This window comes from Vanessa tameamea, chromosome 14 (genome assembly GCF_037043105.1).
Source record: "Vanessa tameamea isolate UH-Manoa-2023 chromosome 14, ilVanTame1 primary haplotype, whole genome shotgun sequence".
In the NCBI taxonomy this organism is placed as follows: domain Eukaryota; kingdom Metazoa; phylum Arthropoda; class Insecta; order Lepidoptera; family Nymphalidae; genus Vanessa; species Vanessa tameamea.
In genome coordinates, this window is record NC_087322.1 from 7,724,012 (window position 1) to 7,736,598 (window position 12,587).

The 12,587-nt window shown below is 33.5% G+C and overlaps 1 protein-coding gene across 2 annotated transcripts in view; it reads left to right on the forward strand.

Annotated features, from left to right (window-relative positions):
• LOC113398721 (probable phospholipid-transporting ATPase IM) overlaps positions 1-12,587 on the forward strand; it is a 70,151-nt gene that overhangs the window by 5,223 nt on the left and 52,341 nt on the right. Inside the window, exon 1 of one of the 2 annotated variants that reach the window (XM_064216844.1) lies at positions 10,701-10,766. The exons of the other annotated variant lie outside the window; for it this stretch is intronic. The gene's annotated coding sequence lies outside the window, so the exon portion shown is untranslated. Of the gene's footprint in view, positions 1-10,700; positions 10,767-12,587 lie in introns of those variants that run through there. 2 annotated transcript variants of the gene reach the window in all.

Below are 12,587 nucleotides of genomic sequence, written 5' to 3' on the forward strand. Positions count from 1 at the left end.
ATTAATACAAACAAATGACAACTGACATTTAAAATAAAAACAAAAACAGAAAGAATAAAAAGCAAGTAAAACAGTTAAGTTATTAATATGACGTAAACTTACTTTAAATACACTAATTTTTGAGTTAACTCAATTTATATCTAATTTATATCGAATTTATATCTAATTCTTTACAATTAATGTTATAATTTTTACATGCACGTAACAAGAACATGTTCTTTTAATAGTCACACTTACAAAGGGGTACAAAAAATAAAGATTGGTTTCTCGCGTTAAGGCGAGGACATTTATAAAATGTAAATTATTAAGGAGACTCTTAGAATCAACAAAGTTGTGGACAATTTTATATAAAAATATTTGGTCCCTTAAACTTCTACGCACGTTTAACGGGATGATACCCGAGATATCATTATTGTCAATATTATCGGAAAAGCCACCTCTAAATCGCAAATGTTTCAAAAATGTTGGCTGAATTTTTTCTATTTTATTTATATACATTTTGTAATAAGAGTTTCAAACTGTAGAGCAATATTCCAAGATAGACCTAACATAAGCATTGAAAAGTAAAATAAGGGTGAAGCTATTTTTTAATTCCTTAGTCAATCTTGGAATAAATCCTAGCATTTGATACGCTTTAGCTGTTATATAATTAATATGGTAAGTAAAAGTTAGCTTATGGTCTAAGTAAACACCCAAATATCTCATCTCAGAAACTCTGACTAAACCGGTATTCTACAATTTATAGTCAAATAATATTGGTGAGGCCAATATTTTCCTTGTAAATGTTAGAATGTTACATTTTTTTATATATATAAACGCAAAAGGTTTTTATCACAGCAATTATCTAAACAAAGTGAATAATTTGTGGTATTTTTAGTATTTATGTATTTATTGAAAGTAATTCCCCGCCACGACGTAAAATAAAGGGCGGCGTAAAGGCCTGGTTACGCAAAAACCTAACATTTAAGTAATGTCGGATGCCTCCGGTCATAACCTCGTTGGTAAAACCACTATATACTTTTAAACAAAGAAGAAAAAGATAAATTATGTAATTAAGATTACATAGCTTAGTTCTGAATCATTTAGATCTAGAGATCGTGTAATTCCTCCATTGAATATAGGGTAACGAATCACTGTTATCTGAAGCATTGCGCCGTGCGCGTTACCCTCGTTTTCTGTATTACCAGTAATTAGTACTATGGGTAAAATAGTTTAAATTATCGCAGGTATATTTTACACCAGTTTTAATTCTGCTTTAGTTTTAATTGCAGCAGTTGTACAGAGATATATTAACGCGAGCTGACAGTTATAACATAAATTTACAATGTATTTAAATATAACGTTGGCAGTTTTGAGTAGCCTATACATTGTAAAAGTTAGCTTGATGTTTTTGACAGATCAGAGGACGGATGGGACACGAATGACAGGTAGTAACTATTACAAATATCGATTACAAAAAATCATTATTAAAGATCATTGTTAAGTTATTGTTACAAACGGAGGTCCTTTTGGTTGGGGTCTCTTTAGCTGGTATAACTCTATAAAGAAAAATAATGTAAAAATAAATTGAATTCTAATTTGAATTACGCAATAATTGATGTCTAGTGCAATAAAGAATTTCACACATAATACACCCACACCATCTCGTCACAGTTACAAGTATTTTAAAACGTTATTTTTTGGATTACTAGATATTTTTTGTTTCCCATCACTGTCTGTCAATAAGATCAAGATTTTTCCTTTCAATTAGAGGACGCCTTAGCTCAGCACAGAGATATTTTCAGACTGCTACTTTACTTCACCACTGCATTCATATAATTTAAAGAAAAACCCGTGATCAATTTCTGAAATGATTTTTTTCGTATAAGTTTTTGAATGCTGATATTTAGACTGCAAAATTTTTCCAGTCATTCTGTGGTTTTCTTGTATGACTTCTCTTTAGAGTGTAGCCCGTGATAATGTTCGAGAATATTGCGTGGTTAAATTTGCTTTATAATAAAGCGATACAATGCCACCACATGGGCGAGTGTGTTACGATTACAATTTGACTTCGATGTTATACAAATGTCCCACTGCTTGAAATTATGTGGGTAGATGTTAGAGCTTATTTCACCAGTCAGCTCTAATGTATGGGGGATATATTATGGCAGAATTACATTTATTTATATTTATAAACACTTTATTGCACACAAAAGACAAAAGATACAGTGTACATAACATTACAAGAACATATAACAAAAAAGAGAAGCGTGCAAAGGCGGTCTTATTGCTTAAAGCAATCTCTTACAGACAACCCTTTAGAGTAAGAATTTGTCTGTGGGAAACGGGATGGTGCAAACAAGCATGTTTTATTCTTAAACAACTAAAAATTAAACTTTAAATAATACAAATAATATATAACAAAATAGATATATATAAGTTTAATAAATACATATGTATTATATATACCAAATAATTATATAAATAAAATTATATATATAGCAGAAAGTTATACTAAACATATAGAATAAAAATAAAACTTACGTACATAAAATATAATACTTAATAAATAAATACTAATAGTATGATAATATAGGAAATAGTATTTACGCAGATTGAATAGATAAATAATACTTATGTAACCTATTTTTAAATATATAAATTGACTCAGATTGACGAATATCGGTAGGGAGCGTATTCCATAGCTTTGCAGCTGTCATCGTAAAGGATTCGCTATAGAAGTGGGTATGAGCGACCGGCAGTGACAGTTTGTTGTCAGAGCGTGACCGCAGTTCATGTGGATATCTGACGTCAGTACCCACAAAACAGAACCGTTCCTTCAAATACGCGGGAAGAAGAGGATTATAGAGGATAGAGTAAAGAAGAGATAACATGTGCAAGTTGCGACGATGTCGAATAGTAAGCCACTTAAGTTGCGCCCGATATTCGGAGACGTGATCAAATTTCCGTAGACCAAAGATGAATTTGATGCAAACGTTCTGTAACCTTTCTAGCTTATTGAGTTGGTCCTCAGTAATGTTTGTGTAACAACAATCTGCGTAGTCCAAAATAGGAAGTAGAAGAGTTTGACATAACGTGATTTTAGTCTTAATGGGCAGAAAGTGTTTCCAACGTTTTAACAAATGAAATGTGGCGAAAACTTTTCTACTGACTTCAGCAACTTGCACAGTCCAGGATAATGTATTATCGATAAGAAGACCAAGGTTTTTAACGGAACTGCTAAGTGACAAAGGCGTATTGTTAAAGATGATCGCAGGTAGGTTGGCGTAATCAACTTTAGTAAGTAGTTTGGAGCTGCCAATAATAATGACCTGCGATTTATCTGGATTTACAAGAAGCCCGCACGTCTTGCTCCAAGTACAAATTTTATGCAATTCCTGGTTCAGCCTCTCAATAGCCCCTCCGATACCTGTTAAGGGAGCAGAAACGTAGACCTGCAAGTCGTCAGCATAAAGATGAAAGGAAGACGAGAGGAGATGGGATACAGTATTAATAAAAATGGAAAATAAAAGTGGAGAGAGGACACTGCCTTGAGGAACACCAGATGAGAGAGATTGGAGGCTGGATAATTTATTATTAATCCGTACACATTGCTGACGACCAAACAGGTAGCTACGAAACCACTCACATGCATCGGAAGAGATATTAATCGACCGAAGCACTGCCAGCAGGAGATTTAAATCAACCGTATTGAACGCATTACTGAAGTCCAATAATGCCAGGATACTAACATGTCTGTTGTCCATGTTAAAACGTATATCGTCGCATACTTTAAGTAGGGCAGTAGTAGTACTATGACCTCTCCGAAATCCTGATTGGAAATCAGAGAGTACATTGTACTCTGCTAGATACTTTGTTAATTGAAGATGGACAATACGTTCTAACACTTTAGACAGAAATGGAAGGATAGATATTGGACGAAAGTGAAAGAAAGATATGGGATTTTTGTTTTTGGGAATAGGAAGGATATAAGCTAAACGCCAAGTGGAAGGGAATCCATTATGGTCAAGGGAGAAATTGAAAATGTGAAATAATATAGGGAGAACATAATCTAACACAGCAAGTATCATTCTACGGTTGATTCCATCACATCCCATGGCATCGGATCTTATTGCAAGGATGTTGGCCTTAACGTCACTAGCAGTAATTGGGGAAAAGTGAAAAGAGGGTCTGTTAGGAATAGGCAAGGATCTAAAATGATTTAAAGTACTAATTATATCACTGTTGTTCATTAGGACAGTACTAGCAAAAAATCCGTTCAGAGCATTGAGATCAACAGTATGAGGGATCCTGGATGCTTGTCGTCCAATACCTAGAGATTGTAGGAATTTCCATGTCTGAGAAGAATTGCTGTTCACAATCTTATCTTGTATATATTTACGTTGAGCATCTCTACATACTTTACGGCACCGATTACGTAAACTCTTATATTTCACGAGGTTGTCAATAGTTGGGTTTAATTTAAATTTTGATTTAGCTCTGTCACGCTTCTTCATTAACTGCCGAATGTCCTGAGATAACCAAGGTGCAGGTAGGTGTTTGAGCTTGATGGGACGGAAAGGAGCATGTTTATCGAAGAGATCATTTAGAGAGGAGTTAAAAAGTTCAAGTTTCTCATCGATAGTAGAAGCGTTTAAAATTGAGTCCCAATTGATAGCACTAAGATCCTGCATAAATTTTTCGTTGTCAAAATGTTTGAAGCTTCGACGCATGACCACAGTGGGTTTAACTTTCGGCGGACGTACTTTGTACGACAGATATATTAGGTCATGGTACGAAAAGGCTTCAGCAGGTAGTTGTCCGTGAATTTCAACATGCTCCAAGGATGAAACAAAGGATAGGTCAAGTTGGCTTGGGATGCAGTTGGGAAAGTAATGAGTGGCATTGGATGGGAGAAAATTTAGATTGGAGCTATTAATTATGTTCAATAAGCGCTTGGCACGAGCGTCATTTTTGATAAGGCAGGTATTGAAGTCGCCCATAATAATAGCATGGTTAACATTAGGCAAGGAATTTTCCAATAGACTTTCGAACGTGTCGAAGTAGTCTATGTGGAGCGAAGGACTGTAAAAAACACCGAGTAGTACCTTAATGTGTCCAAATATAACCTCGATGAGTATGTGCTCGGCGGATTCAGAGTATTGGGAATCGGATTTATTCAGGATAGTGAAAGGAATGTGGTTACGTAAATAAATAGCAACTCCTCCGCCTCCTTTTCCAGTTCGATCATTGCGGATAAGATGAAAGTTAGGTAATGAGAAGGAGGAAGAAGGAAGAGATGGCTTGAGGAATGTTTCGGAGATAAGGATAGCGTGAATATTAGAGTTGCCAAAGGAAGATAAGAGATCAGGATAGTGAGCTGGAATACTCTGCGCATTCAAATGAACAACATTAAAATTTTTTGGGAAAAGAGAGAAGGTTGAATCAAGAGAAGTGGAAAGCGGGATGTAAGTACTATGAAAACTGTCAGCCGAAGAGGAAAGTGATACAAAAGTGTTATCATCGTCTGAGTCAATATTCAGATCAATATTATTAATACTCATACTAAATAAATATAAATATATATATAATAAATATATTTAGAAATAATATATATGTATATTTAAACAAATGTATATAACCCGTAAAAGCTAATTTTATCAGACAAAAACTTACACTTACCAGCACTAACACAAGTTGGTCATAGTTAAATGCATGAAATAGAACAAAAACAGTGCAAACAGCAACACCAAAGCATAGCAAAAACATCAAAAAAAAAAAAAAAAAAAAACATTTAGGCACAAAAATCAATCAATGGATAGATAATAATTAAATCTCCTCGCTTAGTAGTTAGGTATATTCAGCGAATATTTAAACAATATGACATTTAAAATGAAAACAAATAGGTATTGATAAAAAAAAAAAAAAACAAATAAATTAAGTTACATTAATTTACAAAATATATATCTATGTTTTATCAAGAAATAACAGTAGATATATGGTATCCATATTTCTGCTTAAAACGGAACGCTTTTGTTTATGGCTCAATATTTGTTTACTCTGTAATCTCATTTGTCAGTTTGACCTTTGAGTTTGACAATCATTATGATGAATGTCGGTATCGGTAAACAAATAAAAGAATTGTGTTCGGTAAATTATATGGCGAGTCGAAGTACTGAGATTTAATTATTATTACTCTATAATTCGAATGAGATCTCACAACATGCACACACCGAACGATGTGATTGTGACAAGTAACTAAGATAAATAAATAAAGAGATAAGCGGATAGAATTATTGCAACCGTAATGAAACAGATAAACAAACACCTCAGAAGCAAAATTAATATAAAACTATGACACAAAGATAAGGGATAATTAATAACATAAAACAAAAGAAAAGAAAGTATTACTTTTTGACGGTTCTTTTTGGCCTGATATTGGAGATTTTCAAGTCTTTTGATGCCAGGGTGCCGCAGCTAGTAGAAGCAGTAGGAGTAGTGTTTACCTCTGTGATGTCGGTGGATGAAGTTAAGGACTTTAATTCAGCCATCGTAGAAATCCTCTTCTTAGTGCCATGTGACTCTAAAACTACCACAGTGCCGTTCCTAGTCCAGCACTTTGTGATCCCGAATCGCTGGCGAGCCGCAACAAAAACCTCATGACGTTCTTTAGTGAGGAATTCAGATATAGTAATACCAGTATTCCTCAAATTGGTTTTACTGAACCAGACCTTATTTCTAAGGTCAATATCTCGGAATTTGATAAGAACGGCACGTGGCTTGTCAGAGCTGGAGCGGCCGAGACGGTGACAACGGCTTATATCTTCCACTTTCAATTCGGGGATTTTTAGATGTTCAGAAAGAATCTTAACGGTACCTGACACCAATTTTTCTGATTTGCTTTCCTGAATGCCGTGGACAAGAAGAATTTTTCTACGGGATTTCATTTCTAACTCATCATACTTGCCAGCCAAAAGCCCAAGTTGTAACTGAAGCCCCTCTAGAGCACCCATAACAAAACTTCTGAAGACACTGAATTGAGCCGCAATATTGGAAGTAGGACTTGTGGCCGGGATGGAAGCACTTTGAAGATTTTTTTGAAACTCGGCCATTTTATTATCAAAATGATCTCTGAGTTCAAATATTGTGTGTTTCAAGGACTCCATTGTTCTGCTGCTGTTGTATTGTTTGAACAATTGGAAGAATTTTATGAAAATTTTTATTGTGAATGCGATAGGTGTTTAGTGTAGACTATAATTGTTGTCATTAAAGGAATGTAATACTGGTAAGTGACAAGACTTTCACAGCATATTTCTCATTAATTTAATTAAATAAAACGAGAGCATTAAAAAACATGAGTTCACTTATTTTACACATACCTGCAACTTTTTACATATGACTCATACATATGTCTTTACCATATTCTTCGACAACGCTGAGCTGGCGACGACGGGCTGAGTTCTAAAGATACATAAGTCCATGAAAACATGACCGGAATAGATCCCGCTATATTCGACTAAAATCCTTTTATCCACTGGGCCGCTGGGCACTGGCTTTTTCGTATTTTAATTTATTGCTATTATTTGTCACACAAATACAAAAAAAAGTGTTCAGCAAACATGCAATATTCTCGTATATGCTTTTTGGGAGATTGAAATATTTTTGAAACAAGTTTCTGACGACCTTCCTAAGTATGTCGTGAAGTATTTTCTATAAGTATTTCCGGCAGTTAAAACCGAAAAGAACTTGTTACAAATACAGTTTATTTCACACGTTATGTTGGAAGGTAGATATTTTGGATTTTTAAATAATATCGTAATATTTTAAAATGACCCTTGGAAAGATATTGCATTTTACGCTAATTTTACAATTATTATTATGAAACTGTAACAAGAGCATAATGTTTGTAATTATAAAACCACATTTTACCGTTTGAATAATTCTTTGTATCGTTTAGTTGTAAAATAAAATATCATTGTTACCAGGATGGGTTACAAAAATTAAAAGTGTCTACTCAAAGGCTTATTCCACTACGATGTTCCCGTGCGATTTGGTGGGTAGACGTGGTAGAATTTAATTCGATACATGCAGGTTTCTTCACTATGTTACCTCATCAACGAATACAAGGCGAAATTTAAAGAAAAATAAAGTACATTAAAACTCAGTGGTGACCCGGGCTTAAACTCATAATCTTCGGATTAGTTACAATATCGGTCGTTACGGTGCTTCGAAAATGGGTATTGTAAACTTTAAGTTATTGGTAACCACTAAACCTCGTTGTTTCTTTAAATAAAAAATTGATAATCGTCTCAGAGTTCAAATAAATATTTTGTAAATATATAAAAATACAAGCTTTAATTATATTCTTATGGGACTTCAGAGGCTCATTTAAAATTGACATAAAACTAGTAGGCAAAAGTTTAGCCTAAAGTATAAAGTCGCGAGCAGTCTGCGTGTCGTACGTATCTGAATCCCTATTGCTTACTATATAATATAAATATATATTTATGTGCCTGAGTAAAACCCTTTCAGTTATATAGCATTACGTAAGTAATACACGCATTGCGTAAGTAGCATTAAAATTATGCAAGTACTAGTTTCCGTCCGCAGGTTATCCCGCGGGTAAAAGTTCAGACGCAAGACCAATAGCGTGTACACATATACAATTTACTGACTCCGTGCTGCTACTCAGAATTTTTCGACAGAAAAACTCAATAACCTTTCCAATCTGGGGTTTGAATCCAGTACCTTGGGATCTTCAAACTAATATTTAACTACTCGGTCAATTAAATGTAAAGTCGATTTGCTTAATAATTTTTCCTTAAACATAAAAGTGTTAGCATTATATTCAATATGGGATATATTATAGATACAGTTTATTGTTATCAAAGAATTACGATTTGCGCTAAAATAAGACGTAGAAGCTTATGTGGAGTCGGCAATTAAACATTTTTATGGGACAACGCACAAACAAAGTGACCATCGGTCATTATACCTGATTAAGATTTTTTTACCTAGGAAATCTTATCATCATAATATGTAAAAATAAAAGTTAAGTACAATTTTTTGTATTCAACTAAATGGTTCGACACAATTTCAGAACTACTAAGGTTTGTAAATGCCAAGGTAAAATAGGACGGCCAAAACGCTATGGTGCGCGGCCGTGTGCAAATAAAGCAAAGAGCTTGAAGTTATTAAGGTTTTTCAGTTATCAGTAGTGAGGGAAGGTAGGGCTGCTTTTGTTGCTTTAGTCGAAATGTCAGGAGTGGCCCGTGACGTCATCGTGCGGTAAAATGGCGCGACATTTCACGGTGCCGACACGCCCTAGTCCACCCTAATCTCTGTCATGACAGGGTTGCCCAAATCTACCCCCAAAGCACCCGCTGAGGACCGACCTAATTCTTTTATGTTTGCCATTAATCTGGATTTAACGATTTCACTGCCGCTAAATGGAGAATTCATCGGTGCTCATTGATTTTGTGGTACATATGTTTTTTTTTTCATTTCGTTCATTTACTAAAAATAAATACAAATAGGTATTTAATCAGTTTGAAAATTTAGTGTGAACAACAATTTTATTTACAAATCTACGCGATATGCTACGTATGTAGTGTGAATCAGGTCGTAATCGTTGGCGTAAAATATATTGTACTAGCTATATTTAAAAGTAAAGTTGAATGAGTAACATAGTAACGACATTAATATTTAAATTTCTCTAGGCTTTTAGGAGATTCGATGTCACAAAGCTGCAAATTTACTTGCCATGATTTATTGAGGCTTAATTTATTTGATATTTTATACTATATACACTCGAATATAATTAAGCAGCTCGGTGGCACTATTTCTTCCATACCATTAATTAAGACAAAAATCGTAACATTACTGAAATAGTCTATATTGCTCATGGATAAATTATCTTTCTAATGGTGAAAGAATTATTAAAATAGCTTCAGTAGTTTCAGACTTTATCGATAACAAACAAATAAATATTTCCTCTTCATGCTTTCTAGGATTATTTATATTTTAGCTGAGATGGCCCAGTGATTAGAACGCGTGCATCTTAATCGATGATTTCGGGTTCAAGCCCAGGCAGGCACCACTGAATTATCATGTGCTTAATTTGTGTTTATAATTCATCTCATGCTCGGCGGTGAAGGAAAACATCATGAGGAAACCTGCATGTGTCTAATTTCAACGAAATTCTGCCACATGTGTATTCCACCAAACCGCATTGGAGCAGTATGGTGGAATATGCTCCAAACCTTCTCCTCAAAAAGGAGAGGAGGCCTTAGCCCAGCAGTGGGAAATTTACAGGGTGCTAATGTAATGTACTGTATGCTTTCTAGGAACCGTGCATTCTTGCAGTTTAAAGAGCAGCCCCCAGACTGCTATACATACGAAATATCATGTCGCTTCCTTGTAAGATCCTAACTGAATAAAGTATATTTTGATTTTGCCATTAATACAAAGTTCTCTGTTGGCAAGTTATTTTTGTTGTCACGAATAAGAAAGCATGAATTAAATAGTAGGTTCTATGTACATTTTAAATATTAAATTCAACCTGTGATTGATACAGTGAATATCGACGAAAGTTTGTTTAAATGTTACTCAGACAAAAATATATATTGTTTAATTTGTCTATCTAAGCAAACGAAATTGCGGCCTTTAATCGGAATAAGATAAATAATTATGTCAACTCACATTCTCAATATTTTTTTAAGATAATCACAATGGATGCCAGATCACAGACAATGCAGATCATTCATCCACTCGCATAGCAATGTCAGGTCAGTGTGATGATTTTGTCGCATACGATGTTGTATGATACCGGTCACTGATTTAAATCGAAAATTTTATACAACTTATTTGTGGTAAGTTGTCTTAACATATACGCTGTGGAATAATACTCTTAAAAGTAATTAAATTTACTTTTAAGAGTATTAATACGCTTTGCATAAGGAATGAAGAATATAACAGAATTGGTAAACTTGCTTGAATCTGATCAAATATTTAACAGTTATAGGTAGCAAAACTTTATTTAAAGATTTTTTAGATCTTAAGGTGTAAAAATAATAGTAGTTATATTTACATATCATTTGGGTGACTAAAACGTGTTCGATGTTTGAAATCTAGAGGTCCGAAGAGTTCGTTCAATGCGTGTAAAAAATAAAATCGAATGAAAGCTTGTGTTTGCTCTTTTCGTTTGTTTTTATCGTTAATGTTAACCATAACCTATTCCAAGCACAAGAGGAGTAAAGAAAAATAAACAACTTCGGTATTGAATTGACGCGATATCATTGATCGTCATCTTGAATAATCTATGGTACTCATTATGGACTCGCAAAATAATGCCGTTTCGACCGTCGGCAAAGTTATAATCTGAAGTTCTGAAGAAAAATTTAAATAGGTACAAGTAGAATAATGTTGTAATATGAATAATAATATTTGAATCAAGAACTGTTTATAGTTCATAATATAGTTCTGATATATTATGAACTGCAAACAGATTTACATATCACATGCGATTTCTAACTTCGAACTGCAGGTTACTAAGTTTTATTTAACTATACTCCTTCTTCGATTGAAATAGAGTATAAAAACAAAATTTAATAAATTTCCATAATCTTATTTAGAACTGAATAAGTTTTCATAACACTCCATTGTTATGTTATAATAAAAAAAATATGATCTCCAGTTTCACTTACTTTGGGCATCAAATAAAGACGTTTAATCGAAATAATAAGAAGTTTTATAGACAAATATGTATGTAATTGAGTTTAAAATTTAATACAGAGAACAGATAGTATAGTGATTATTTGTTAAACGATCCCGCTGTTTTATAAATATTTGTTCAAAGCATTTAAAATTTAATATAAATTATATATTTACACATCGATTGAATACTCACATCGTTAAGCGAACATAGCTAGGTATATATAGCTCATAAAATTAATGGTATATTTATCTACGGTATCATTATGATATCTGTTTTTAATTTAGAGCTCACGTTTTTAATTATAGTGATAATTGTTCTGGTTCAGGTTAAGACCACACAGCTACCACACATTGAAGGTAGTTACTGTGAATTACTTTTACGTATAATATCATTATCTATAATTGAAATAGATAAAAAATGAAAATCATTTTACAAAGTGCTTGAATGAACGAATATACCGTAAGTCCATCTAGAAATTATATGCTATCAATGAAAATTTTATGTCAAGGCTCTTAACAGTTTTAAGTGAGTCCAAATAAATTATGTATATGATGGTGCTTTTTCTTTTAGAATATTAATGTACTGATTTGTTTTTTTTTATTCAAAACTTTTATACGTAATTACGAACTTACGAGAAATAAAATAGAAAACTACAAAAAGAAATGTCAAAATAATGTCCATGGGCGGTGGTAGTCACTTCCATCAGTCCATCAGGTGAGCCTCCTGCCCGTTTGATAAAATAACTAGGTATAAAGAAGAATGCTTATCTTTTATAGATATTTCTTTCATACCCAAGAAGGAAAAAACAGTACTGTTATGGTAGACACGTAGTTATCATGTAAAATCGAAATTACAATATGTAATAAGAAAATCATGTATATTACCTCAGGTA